The sequence below is a fragment of the Apium graveolens genome, chromosome 8 (genome assembly GCF_009905375.1).
Source record: "Apium graveolens cultivar Ventura chromosome 8, ASM990537v1, whole genome shotgun sequence".
Classification (NCBI taxonomy): Eukaryota; Viridiplantae; Streptophyta; class Magnoliopsida; order Apiales; family Apiaceae; genus Apium; species Apium graveolens.
The window spans coordinates 71,742,257-71,756,883 of NC_133654.1; the positions used below are offsets into that span (position 1 = coordinate 71,742,257).

The 14,627-nt window shown below is 35.0% G+C and overlaps 1 non-coding gene across 1 annotated transcript; it reads right to left on the bottom strand.

Annotated features, from left to right (window-relative positions):
* Window positions 1–7,842: 7,842 nt before the first annotated feature.
* On the bottom strand, window positions 7,843–7,949 carry LOC141682114 (small nucleolar RNA R71). Its single transcript, XR_012559516.1, has one exon. It is a non-coding gene; the product is annotated as a small nucleolar RNA R71 (small nucleolar RNA).
* Between the last annotated feature and the right edge of the window lie 6,678 nt (window positions 7,950–14,627).

Below are 14,627 nucleotides of genomic sequence, written 5' to 3' on the forward strand. Positions count from 1 at the left end.
GCCTACCTACTTTGTTGAGCACGTAGCCTGTGTTGGCTGAAAAAAATAAAAAAAAAAAGCAAAAACAAAAATAAAAATACACGCCACCGCCTTATTCACTTATCTCTCCGTTCTCTCTATTTTCTCCCTCACTGAGCGCCAGTGCACCACGCCTGCTCTCTTCCCTCCCGTCCCTAACTTCACCTACAGCCTCCCCTTCCGGCTCTCTCCTCTTTTTCTTTTTCCCGTATATTTATATATTTTTTAATTTTTAAAAATTCATATCTTACAAACCTATATCTTACAAACCGTTCGTCCAAATTTCAATTGTTATATATATAAACGATCAGCGCTTCGATACCTACGCATAGGTATATATATTGCGTGGTTTTGAGAAGAAAATTTGCGGAGCATATTTTCCCTTTTAATTTATTTTCGGGACATAGAAAAAGAGGTTGACGGTGTTGATTACTCCACATGGCATCTCAGCGTGTATATGTCTCTGGCTATTAATTTCGGATTTTTCTGGAGATATTTTCCGGACATCAGATATTCTCTTCGGGGTGATCAGAATTTATTTTGGGTAACGATTCCGAAATTCCGCCTTCGTACTTGTGTATATTATAGCATGTTATTGTTTATATATTTATTTCATAATTTTTAGAAATTGTTGGAGAAGTCACTTTTGGTCCAAGTTTTGGTTCAGGTGGCCGTGTTTTTCGTTTCTCGCGTGTTTATAGGTGCAAATATAAATTATTGTATGTTTTAAATTTATAAATTTGATTAGAGTATTGTTGGATTGTTTTATTTGGGATTGATTTTGAGGGGTTATGACCTCGGGAAAAATCCGTTTTACAAAGACGTTATTTCGAAAATTTTTCTAAAATATTTATTTCGTTTTTAAATTATTATCTTTTATTATTTTCAAAAATCATAATTTGAATCAATTATTTTTAATTTATTTTGATTTATTCTTAATTTATTCATAATAAATAGACCGTTTGTCCGTTTAATACGAAACGAACGCGTTTAGACTCGGAAAAATATTTTTCTTTTATTAAAAATTATTTCGAGACCCAAATTCTTTTGTTTCTAAAGGTCGCTTGTTTTACAAGTCATTCTAAGTCGATTATTGATCGATAAATCATATTTTGACCCGATTTCAGTTTTAAACATACCGAGTCGAATCTTTTAACGAACCAAGGCATGTGTTATATGAATTATGTGATACGCGGGTTATGTGTTTATATTTTATGTGAATTACGTGCGTACGTGAGTCAAGAGTCTTGTATCTGACTATGTTCTTTATGTGCAGGCTATCGTATGGGTAGACAATAGGGTTTTGACGAGCAGTTCGTCGAATAATTATCGTGTAGACGATTAAAGTTATATCTTTTAATTATAGATTCGGATCATTCGAGTTGATCATGACAAGATGTTGGATAAAGAGTGAAATGGAATGGTGAGGGTTATCAAGCTTCTAGCAATCGCAGGAGGAGTATATTAAAATAGAAAGACAACAAAATCATGAGATGTCAGACTAAGATAATCGTGATGTTGCGAGTGTGCTTAACTGCTAAAAACCAAAGGCAAGTATCCCTATCATCACTTATTGTTCAAGTGATTTTTATTTTAAATCTTCTTATGCAAGTATTGCTTTCCCTATTCTCAGTTCGGAATAGATAAATATTTTACATATCGCTGAATTAAATGATTCTGTTTATGCAAGTACTCTTTTGCTATTCTATGTTCATAATAGCTAAGTGATTTTACTTATCAAATTACTGGATTTATAAATATTTTGGATTTTAAGAAAAGTGATTTGGTTGCGAGTATTCCTGCCCAAGTGAATGGGGGAATAAAATTATTCGGGTGTCGATTATTATAACCCATTTTCAATAAAAGGTTTTAAGTTTGGATCAATTCGTAAGTGACCGGGACGGACGGTTCAGCGGAGGGCTATTGTTAAGTGTCATATGAAATATTATGACACAATTTGTGCCACAGGTAGATATATTGCCTTTTTATTTGAGTACTCGTGTTTTGGGGACATATTTTTATGAATCATGACCTTGTGCTATCACACGGGCTGATCATCATGTGATAGTACGTCCGTTGGTGAATGATCCCAATCTAAATTATTATATTGCTTTTGAGAATCATAGAATAAATGATTTATCAAGTGTTTTGGTTTTGAATAAAATGTGAAATGGGGTTTTGATTCCGATTCTGCTTGATGTGGATATTTAGGTTGTTGTTAAATATCAAAGGTGGTATTAGTATAGATGATTGATGTTAACTTCAGTATGGGATGTTGTGAGCATCAAAGTTCATATTGATATCTAATTTGATATGACAACAAAATGAATATTAATATCAAGAGTTCGGTTTTGGATAAATTTTATGAATCATTCCATAATCCTTGTTTCATGTTTATGTTGTTTACGATATTTCCGTAAACACTATTTTACGAGTTTTATTCTCGTCAAGATTTGAAGTATTGCTGAAGCATTTCGCTCGAAAATATCAAAAAGAGTTTTGAATACAGTGAGAAACAATTATCCGATTCGATGTCAGTTTTATATCAAAACGACCCTATATTTGCTATAATGAACTTGCTGAGCATTTCTTTCACTCATACTTGCCTGTTTTCAAATTTAACCTCCAATGAGGATTAGCTTGGGCTGTTTAACCGCGTAATTCAGGGAAGCAAAGAAGAAGCTTTTGTAAGGTGGTTGGTCCAGGGTTTGCGGACTAGTGTAAGTTCTGTTATGAAAAGTTGTTTATATTATATTATATTATAGTTGTGTATTTTATAGTTGGGCCTAGTATACTTCTTTTCGAAGTTATACTAGCGGGTTAAGTTTTGAGATTAAGAAATATTGAAAAGAGTTTTAAAAGAAAGTGAAAATTTATTTGTGAAATTTGGATATCTTGTTTCTAGAACTGTAACCTTAAAAGATCTTGGATTAGTTTGGGGTCATAAATGATAAATATCTTCCGCTGGCATTTATTTATTGATTAAACAAGTTGATTTGGATTGAGGTTTCATAGTGACGACCAAATCCTTTGATCCCGGATTTGGGGGCGTTTGACTACGTACCTTGCTGTGCGCTAAGGATCAAGTCAAAAACATAGTTCTGATTTGTGGGGTGAGGCCCCTTATATAGGCATGAGATGCCTTGAATTGGATTATGGTTAGGAGACTTGGTGGGCAAGTCTCAGATTTGGAGTGAACTTTGGAGTCGTAGAATGCAGGAAATTGATTACTTGTCCTGTAAGGTTTCTTGGAGGCCAATCTCCAAGGAATTGTATCCGTATTTGGACTTTACTTGTCAGCTGATTTCACCTATATTAATTAGCTACAAAATTAATTAATATTCAGGATTTCGGGCCCTTTCGAGTGGGCTTTACTTGTAGCCCAAACCATGTATAATTAATTCGATATTAAATATACAATCGAGGTTTATTTTATTCCCTATCAGATTATTTAATTTTTTATTATTATAAGTGTAAATAAAATTCACTAAAATAAATATATCTTATCCTCTGTAGGATCGAATCATCGGAAAACTTATTTTTGGTAAAAAAAAGTTGTTAATCGAATGATTATTACTATCGCAAGAGTTTTCTATTCTTGTCAAGTAAGATGATTTTGAAATTTTTTCAAAATAATTTTTATGACTAAAATAGATATATTTTATTATCCGTACGATTGGATTGTCGAAAAAATCAATTTAAAAAAAATTATCTAGTTAATCGAGAATGAATCTCGTTCTATTAAGGGACTATTCCCTAAATGTTTCTATTCTTGTCATGTAAGATAAATTTGAATTTTTTTTTGTAATTTTTTATTATGGCTAAAATAGAATATCTTAACATCCGTACGGTTAGATCGTCGAAAAAATCCTTTTAAAAAATTATCTGGTTAATCGGGAACGAATCTCATTTTAGGGAGAAAGAATTTTCCTTGATTTTTCTATTCCTGACATGTAAGATGAATTTGATTTTTTTTTATAATTTTTTTATGACTAAAAATGATATATCTTAACATCAGTACGGTTGGATCATCGAAAAAGTCATTGAGAAAAAGTATCTGGTTGATCGGTAAACAAATCCCGTGTATGAGAGTTAGACTGTTCCCAGATTTTTCTATTCTTGTCATGCAAGTTGAATTTGAATATTTTTTTTAATTTTTTTATGACTAAAATCGATATATCTTAACATCCGTACGGTTGGATCATCGAAAAAACCGTTTAAACAAATTTGTGGTTGATGGGGAACAAGTCCCATGTTTGGGCATTTGAGGTTTTCAAGATTTTTCTAATCCTGACATGCAAGATGAATTTGAAATATTTTTATAATTTTTTCTTATGACTAAAATCGATATAGTTTAACATCTGTACAGTTGAATCGTCGAAAAAATTGTTTTAAAAAATTGTATGGTTAAACAGGAACGAATCTCGTTCTCAAGAAGATGACTTTTCTTGACTTCTATATTCCTGACATGCAAGATGAATTTAATTTTATTTTTTTTGAAATTTTTTCCTATGACTAAAATCAGTATATCTTAACATCCATATGGTTGGATCATCGAAAAAAATATTTATAAAAAATATTTGGTTAAACGGGAGAGAATCTCATTTGAGGGACTAAGATTTTTCTTGACTTTTATATTCCGAACATGCAAGATGAATTTCAATTTTTTTGTAATATATTCTAATGACTAAAATCGAAATATCTTAACATCCTTACGGTCAGATCGTCGAAAAAATCATTAAAACAATTATCTCGTTAATCGGGAATGAATCTTTTTTTTCAGGTATTAGTACTTTTTACAAAGGTTTCTTCAAAACACCATTGTGGTAAGACCTTCTTACAACGATTTTGTAAGAAAATTATTGTGCAAGAAGCAAAGCTTCTAGAAGTTTCTAGAACGAGGTCCATAGACAATGGTTTGTATTAAAACTGTTGTATGGGATCAAATAAGACAATATTTTTTTGAACGAAAAACCATTATAAGAATATTAGCTAGTTTTCAATCTGACGGCTGATATCTGATGTGATTTCAATCAAGGGCCCTTATCTCCCCACCTCAGTAATCCAGGTGAAAGTTTACCACTTATCACGTGATGCCACCTCATCAGTGGCTCCCATTGAAACTCTAAAAGAACAATTTCACACAACTATTTTTATGTTGTTGTTTGATGCTTTATAAGACAACACTTCAGAATAACAGTTGTCTGTATTACACAATGTAACGTCTAAAACCGTTGTCTTAAGTAACTATAATGTACCATAGTAACAACGGGTTTTTAGCATTTTGTTAATGAACTAGAATAATTGTGCGCTTTAAAAACTGTTGTCTGACTCGCTGAGAGGATACCATATAGACAAGAGTTTGAAATTAGATGGATAACCGTTGTTTATTCTTAGTTCACACAACAGTTGTTTTGTTTTTGCGAAATCAAAACACCGTTGTATGTTTTTTTAGGATGATGGTTTTTTTTAACTATTGTGTATTGACCGTTGTATAAAGCTGCTTTTCTTGTAGTGATAACTCTTATCGGCAACCAACTGTTGGAGAATAAAGTGTTATCCAATCTAATCTCAATCCAATGAGAACTTCCACAACTACATTACCAAGTGAAAGAATAACCCTAAGCTTGTATCAATTAAAGACTTAATTGCACTTCAATGCCCTGAACTATAATTTTTTGCAGAAAAATGATTCAATTATTAAACTTGCCAATGAATAGCTTAACTATTATTGTTTAGCACGAACATGGCTTCCGTCAATTATTCAGAACGCTGTTAGACTATTTAGTTATTCATTTTAATAATTTAATAAATTTTAATGGTATAACATTGATAAGTGGATTTTATATCCTTTTAGAACGCTTCATATCGGCTTAAGTTGATGACTTGACCTCAAGTATGTGGTGTTTCTTATGCATTTTTGTTAAGTCTTTGCAGAGCTATAACTAGAGGCAGAAATGGACTTTTCTATGCTTCTATGGTGGAATGAGATCAGGAAATGAAGAGCAAAAGCTTTCCAGAGGAGCAGAGCGAGAAACAAAGAAAGCATAAATTATTCGGTAGAAGACAAGCGCGGCCGCCCTTTACTTGGCGTGCCCGCGCTGCTTGGATATAAGTTCAGCACGCCCGCGCTGTGTCTTGGCGCTCCCGCGCTAGATCGTGCAGAAAGAAATCCTGTTTTGATTCTGACTGGAAGTTTCATGCGGTCAAAGTAATATAGAAGTATAAATACCATAAGATATCAATCAGAAGAAAAGAACTCCGGGGGAAACCAAAAGTGGAGAGCACGAGATGGCTAAGAAGAAGAAGTTCTAGTTCTACATCTTATTTTTGTATTCTTCTAATTAGGCGATACTTTGGATGCTTCTTTCAGATTTGTTTTCTAAACCTTAATACTTTAATATTCTCTTGTAGTATTCAGAACCTTTTTTTAATCATGTTTTCATTGGAACCCATGATGACGAGCCATTCGATTATGAACTAATCGTTATCATGGGATTCTAGCGGATTTATTTTTGGAGTTTAGTAGTTAACTGCCTTAAGTTTTTGGTGTGTGATGAATTATTGATTTCCTCGTATGGTTGTGCTTAATCTTCTTGGATGCGTAGCTAACATCTATGTCGTATTGTTAATCTCTATTGAATGCAAAAGTGGATATAGAGGTTTAGAACTTTCCATGCTAGCATAGGTTTATGGATGTTTTGACAGGCATGATTTGTAGTATAATTTTGACTATCTTACACTGCCCTATGTGATCTCAATGGATAACTTGCTCTTAAAATGTTATGTTTTCAAATCTTATAGACATATAGGGTCTAAGCATGATTGGTGTTTGCCAGCTTCTATCTAATTTGTGGATGTTGAGTGGTAGGGTACGCGTATATTGAAATGTAGCATGTACTAATTTAGTGTTGTCCGATTAGTTATCATAACCGTCACATACTATGATTAAAGTTATAAACTCTGAATGAAGTATTAAATGAAATTGGAATCCCATGTTTTATTTCACATAAGTAACTTGATTTTAATCTCTTAGTTAATTCATTCTAGCATAATTACTTTTAGATAATCAAACCCAATTTGATACTTGTCTTAGCAGTGAATAATAATCATACATTGTTGCATAAGTGCACATTCTGAATTAAACTAGTCTCTATGGGAATGAATTAAACTTAATCTTATACTACTTGTTATCGCGTATGCTTGCGTGTTTTTATGCGAACAAGTTTTTGGCGCTGCTGTCGGGGACTCGATGTTAAATTTAGTTTATGTGCTTGTCATCAGTGGTCGTTAAAGTTCACTGACTCAGATTATTTCTCTTACCAATTTTACTTTGCTTGTGTGTTTCAGGTATTCGAGTGAGCGTGTATACGAACACATTCTCAATCTCGTAAATACATACTAGAAGAAGTAGAAACAGAAGTGATCATTACAATGGGAGAACTAGCAGTAGAAACGAAAGCATTGAAGGAATATTCTCAACCGAAAATTAATGGCATTCAGTCTAGCATTGTTAGACCAGCCATTACAGCTAATACCTTTGAAATCAAGCCTGGAATGATTCAAATGGTACATAATTCAGTCCAGTTTTGGGGTGCTGCAATGGAAGATCCTAATATGCACATTAAGGATTTCATCAAGATTTGCGATACCTTCAGGTTCAACGGTGTTTCAGAAGATGCTGTGAAACTGAGACTTTTCCCATTTTCTCTGAGGGATAAAGCTAAAAGCTGGTTGCACTCTCTACCAGCAGGTTCTATTACGACATGGGAGGATCTTGCTCATAGTTTTCTTACAAAATTCTTCCCTATGGCAAAAACGGCTGCAATCAGAAATGCTCTTACTCAATTTGTACAATAGTCGGGAGAATCTTTATGTGAAGCTTGGGAGCGCTATAAGGAGATGTTTAGGAAGTTTCCTCATCATGGAATGCCAGATTGGATGGTAATGAATTGCTTCTATAATGGGTTGGAAGCATAGTCAAGACCCTGCTAGATGCAGCATCAGGTGGAGCCTTATGGGCTAAGAGCTATGAGGAAGCTTATGAGCTAATTAAAATGATGGCTACTAATGAATATCAGAATCCAACTCAGAGACTACCACAAGGCAAGGTAGTAGGCATTCTAGAGATGGATACAGCTATGACTATAGCGGCTCAGCTAAAGGCATTGACTATGAAAGTGGATTCTCTGAACAACTATGGAGTTCATCAGATATCAAGCGTTTGTGAGCTTTATGCAGGTACACATGCGATGGATCAATGTGTTATATCCAGTGAGTTAGCACAGTTTGTGAGCAATTTTCAGAGACCACAACAACCAGTTCCTTCCGCTTATCATCCTAATAACTGAAACCATCCTAATTTCAGCTGGAGTAATAATCAGAGTGGTATGCAATATCCACAACAACCTTACCAGCAGTTTGGAGCCAAGTCATTCAACCATCCTGGTTTTCAACAACAGTATGCACCAAGGCAACAATTTCAACCACAGGGAATGTAACAACAATCCCATGGAAGTGCTGGTCAGTCTGCTAATGAAAAATCTGAATTGGAAGAATTGAGGCTAATGTGTAAAAGCCAAGCAGTTTCGATCAATACTTTGGAGAATCAAATAGGACAAATTGCTAATGCGTCGCTGAATAGACCTCAGGGAACTCTTCCTAGTGATACGGAGGATAACCCAGGCAAGAGGGAACTCAAAGAACAGTTGAAATCAATAACTTTGAGATCTGGAAAAGTCGTTAACCATCAAAAATCAGTAGTTGAGCAAAACGAAGAAGTGCACGTGCAGAAGGACAGCGCGCCCGCGCTACCTCTCAGCGCGCCCGTGCTCTCCTCTGAACCAGAAAATGGAAGTTTTGATGAAGCTTATAAAAAGGATGGCGAAGAGGAAACGAATAAAATTCTGCTGATCAATCTACTACTGAGCAAAATACAAGAAATAAATAGGTATATTCGCCTCCTCCATATCCAAAAAGACTTTAGAAGCAGAAGATCGACAAGAAGCTTGCTAAGTTTCTGGAGGTTTTCAAGAAATTGCATATTAACATACCTTTTGCGGAAGCTCTAGAACAAATTCCGAGCTATGATAAGTTCATGAAGGGTATTTTATCTCGGAAGTTGAAACTTGAGGAGTTTGAAACTGTTGCTCTAACGGAAGACTACAATGCGGTGCTGTAACAGAAATTTCCTTCTAAACTTAAAGATCCGGGAAGTTTCATGATACCATGCACTATTGGAAAGTTATATTTTGACAAGTGCTTGTGCGACTTGGGAGCTAGTATCAATCTGATGCCACTATCTATCTTCATGCAACTTGGTCTGCTTGATCCAAAACCTACAAATATTTCCTTATAACTAGATGATCGGTCCATCACATATCCGAGAGGTAGTGGAAGATGTCTTAGTTAAAGTGGATAAACTCATCTTCTGTAATAACCCCAATTTTTGGAATTTTTGAAACACGGATGAATAGTAACTTTTGCTGATGATGCTGATTAAGGAAAATTATCAGACCACGCTATATAGGAGTACTGTTATGGAAATTCTAAGATCGTATTAGTATTCCATAAAGTAAATAAGTGTATGTAAAGATCGTCAGAATCCAAATTCGAACACTTTGATTTTTCCCGAAAATCCACCAGATACCGAAAGAATTGAGTATAAGGTAACATGGTTAAAAGGATTTAATTCGAGGATTATAAGAGAGGATCATTAAAGGAATATAAAATATTGAGAAAGGTTTAGGGGAACCCAAGTAATAAGATCCCGAGTATGATCCCTCAAACAATAAACGAGAACGAAAGTTAAGAGAATCGTATAACAGATCAGCGGTCATTAGCCAAGTAATTAGGGGTTAATCAAAGAGGTTAATGGACGATGATGTCATCACACCAACAAGAGGAAGACAAGTGTAACAAGATGACATAAGCAGATGACATAAGCATGACCAAAAAGGGAAGGAAGTGTTGGTTGATTATAAACCACACAAAATTTACCATGGTTAAAAGGTTAATTAATCAAAACAAAAACAAAACAACCAATCCAAGGCAAAATAAATCACAAAACACAAATTAGAAGTTGACTTTTGCTTTCCAAGAACAAAAGCTCTCGGCCAAAACCAGAGCAGTAACTTCAAACTACCATATCTCCTTCAATACTCACTCAAATAGTATGTTCTATATCTCTTTGGAAAGGTATTGAGATGGCCTACAACTCTTGTTCATAAGTCTCGTCCAAATAAGCAAGGTAAGACCCTCGTTTTGACAGTTCTTTCAATCTGACTTTTAGAAACTTCAAAACCTAACTTTGTGTTCTTGATTTCTTTGGAAAGATCAAGCTTGTAGGAGGTTAAATTAAGGCTCCCTAAGGCTTCCTAGAAACTTAACACCTACCAAGGAAGGTATCAACTTCAAACCCTAGCTTTGATTTTATGATTCCATTAAGTTTTATTGAAGCATTGTTAGTATTAAGGCTTGATCTTTGATTATAAGTAGTTTTGGTGGATTTGTATTGGTTTTGAATATTGGGTCTTTGATTGGTTGGATAAATTGGTAAAATTTGGAGTTGGGGACTGAGTTTGTAGTATGATGGTTGAATATTATTGTATTGGTGGTTGTGAGTGAATTGATGATAATTTAGAGTGTTAATTAAATTGGAAATCGCGTAAACATAAACGTCATAATGCCCGATTTTCCTTAACTGTTCTGTTCTTAATATCAGGACCCGTGAAATCACTGTTAGGTTTTGACAATTGCCATGATTAGATAGTTCATATTACGAGCTTCGTTTTGATATGTGGTTCGCTTGAATCCGATGTACGGTTTAGGAGAAACGACCGTTTTAAGTAACGGCGTTTCGCGACCGAACCATTACCCCTCGCCTTACTTTGAAACCTTGGTTAAGGTCCTTAAATGACTAATTGGAGTATGAATCAATTATGTAAAGTGGATTAGGCAGTTGGTAGGGTACTCGCAAAAGAATCGCCTTAAAATTCTTAATGGTTAATTTATTAAAAATGGTGGAGCCAAGGGTACTCGAACGACTTATGTGATTCGTTAAGCGTAGAAGTGACCATAAGCGAACGTTAAGGTTCAATTGGTTAAAGTCTAGTTTCTTAAGCGACTGGGGTTTAATTTCGACTTATGTTGTTCATAGGTTATCGGACCCACTCTAAGCTTAAGTCTATCCGGGAACACTCGGGCAAGTTTTCTACCCGTTATACTGTTGTTGTGATGTAAATATATGTATATGCATTATCTTGTGATAAGTGCATGATTGTTATTAGCAAATTTTGCGATATATTGGAGCATACTGATATGGTATATATGCATGTCTGTTTCGTAATCTTGATATCTAATTGTTGATTCAAATGCTTATAAGTTGCATAATACCTATACTAGAGATAAACAGTAGTTGCGTATACCCTTAGTATAGGGGACCCAAAGGTGAACATTTTTCTAAACCGGGAGTCGATGTTCCCGAGTATAATATATATATATTTATTTATTTATTTATATATATAGATATATTTTTCAAAACTATTAATCGAATAAGGTTTATTCGATAACTTTATTTTATTCAATGAATATTATTTTGAATATTCATTCGAGGACTTATGACTCCGCTTATTTATTTAATGAATATTATTTTGAATATTCATTCGAGAACTTATGACTCCGCTTATTTATTTAATTAATATTATTTTGAATATTCATTCGAGGACTTATAACTCCGCTTATTTATTTAATGAATATTATCTTAAATATTCATTCGAGGACTTATGACTCCGCTTATTTTATTTAATGAATATTATTTTGAATATTCATTCGAGGACTTATGACTCCGCCTCTTTTATTAAATAATATTCTTTATTTTATTAAAGAATAATGTTTCGATAATCAAACTTATTTTCGATTATTCAAATAAAGATCGTACTTTCGTATAATATATCTTTGGTTATTTATTATTCATTTCAAGTATGAGTTTTAAAACTTTTACTTCAATTATTTTTATAAGGATTATCCTTATGGGAATATTATTTAAATAATAATATTCAGATATTTTCTAATATATCGGGACTGATTTATTTCATTAAATCAGCATTACTCCAAACATTCTTAAAAATGTTTTCGAGTCTTCAAAATGATTTTAAAAGTTAGAGCGGATCCCAAAAACTCGTTTCCAGATTCAAGATTTTCCTTTCGAAGGAGACTTGAATATTCGCTCAAAAATCTTAGGGATCCGGCTCTGTGGTATATTTTATATTCGCAACGAGGTTGCTATTTTGAGAATACAATTTGATTACTTGCCCAATGTTCGGGAAGTAAGTCCATCTAATTGAGTCGACATAAGCGACAGGCCGGGGTACGGTCTATGAAGGTGTAAGAGGCTGGGTGACAGTCCATCCACGCGTGAGTGCCCGGGTAACGGTCTAGCGCGAGGTCCTAATGCGGTCTGGGTGATGAACTCTATGTTTATTATGCATGGAAGAGGACTTCCAAGATTTTGAAAAGTATATGTACATATATACTGAATATTTTGCGACTTGGTCACGTTAAGAGATCAAACTTGGTTCATTTCTTCTTGACCAAGACTTTCATGAGTACTATGAGAATGCTCATATATTGTTAATTATTATACATATTATTTCGGTGGGCGTGTTGCTCACCCTTGCTTTCTTCTTTCATCACACAACAACAGATAGACAAGATGAATAGGATCAAGCTCCCAGTTCGCGAGCGAATAGGAAACGTTCCGCAGTTTCCTTTAGGCGTTGATGCCGTTGTAGTTGAGGTATGATCTACCAATAGGCTAGGCTTTCAACTTTTGATGTACCAAACTTATTTATATTTATGAATTGTAATAATTGCAAGGAAAATGTAAATTTATTCAGAAACCCTTTTAAGGTGTAATGGCAAATAATTATGGAATAAAATGACTCGTGTTATTTTTGGATATTCATCTCTGAGACTATAACTTGTGGTGTGTATTTATTGTGGGGTCACAGTACGGAGTAGTTGATTGTTTATTAAGATTGAGTGTTATTAAGGGAAATGGAACTCGTGACAACCCGGATCCCCGACCCCGGATTTGGGGGTGTTACAGAAATGGTATCAGAGCTAAGCGTTATAAACCTCAGAGATGATGTGACGTTAAAATAATAAGTTCACTAAGATAATAAGGACTCTTGCCAAGTTCATAGGCGGACTACCTAACGTAGTAATGACAGTTAAAACCCTTATGAGACCCTTATAAATATCGTGATAGAAGCGTAGTTCATTATCGTATATGGTAGCGGGACTCCGAACCCTGAGGTTGAGGAGCAACAGCGCGATGATGTTTTATTACTAATTGGAGATCGAATTGTGGATCCGATAGAGCTTCCTAACGCAGGACCGGATGATGTTCATATTGAGGATGTAGCGGTTGAGGATGTTATCCTAGAAGGGATTGTTGCTGAGGAGGATCCCGTGGAGGATCCTGACAAGAATGAATAAAGGACCACTGAGGAATTGATGACCATGGTTAGGGAAACTACCAGAGGTAGGATTGGCCGGTCACTACCGGAGGTTCGTTCAAGTTTGTAAAGATAGTAGCCCCTTTAACGCGGCTTACTCGTAAGAACTGAGAAGTTTGAATGGACAGAGAAATGCGAGAAAAGCTTTTAAGAACTAAAGCAAAGGTTGGTGACGGCTCCTATGTTGGCATTGCCGGATGGAAAAAGGAGATTTTGTGAATTGTATTGACACTTCGCATAAGGAATTAGGGTGCTCTTATACAGCACAACAGGGTAATTGCGTACGCGTAAAGACAATTAAGGGAATATAAAAGTCGATATCCCCACCCATGAGCTTGGGCTCGTGGCAATAGTTTTGCCCTAAAGATTGGAGGCACTACTTGTATGGAGAGAAGTGCGAGATTTACACAAGCCATAAGTGCTCTAGTGCATTTTCACGCAGAAAGAGCTCAACATGCGCCAGAGGAGGTGGTTAGAGCTAATCAAGAATTATGATTGGGGGATTCTTTATCATTCGGGGAAAGCCAATGTGGTGGCTGATGCCCTTAGTAAAAAGGAGAGACTCAAGATGATAATGTCTTTGGGAGAGTTTATAAGAGATTTTAAGAAAATGGAAATAGAAGTGAAGGTAACCGGAGCCGGTACCGAAAAGCTGTTTGAGATTGCAATACAACCCGAATTATTGGAAAAGAACATATTGTGCCAGAAAAAGTGATGAATGAAGGCAGATAAGGGAAAGATGATAAGGGAATAATGAGGTATTCCTACAGAATTTGGGTTCCAAATGTTCAAGAGCTTAAAGATGAGATCTTAGATGAAAGCTAGTTTGAGGAATAAGATTTATAGCAAACCCTGAACGTGATAGTCAGGGAGGTCGCCATCAAGATAGAAGGAACCCATAACATAATGAAGTGGAAAATGAGGATTTAAAACATATAGGATGAACCCAATTATGGGGATGAGGTGGGAACGTTCAGACTAAGGAAACAAAAGTCGAGTAAGGAAAGGAGACCCGAGACGGTACTCCTATATGACAATTTATGGACCTTTCTAGACATAACTTAGACTATTATCCCCAACCACCACCCT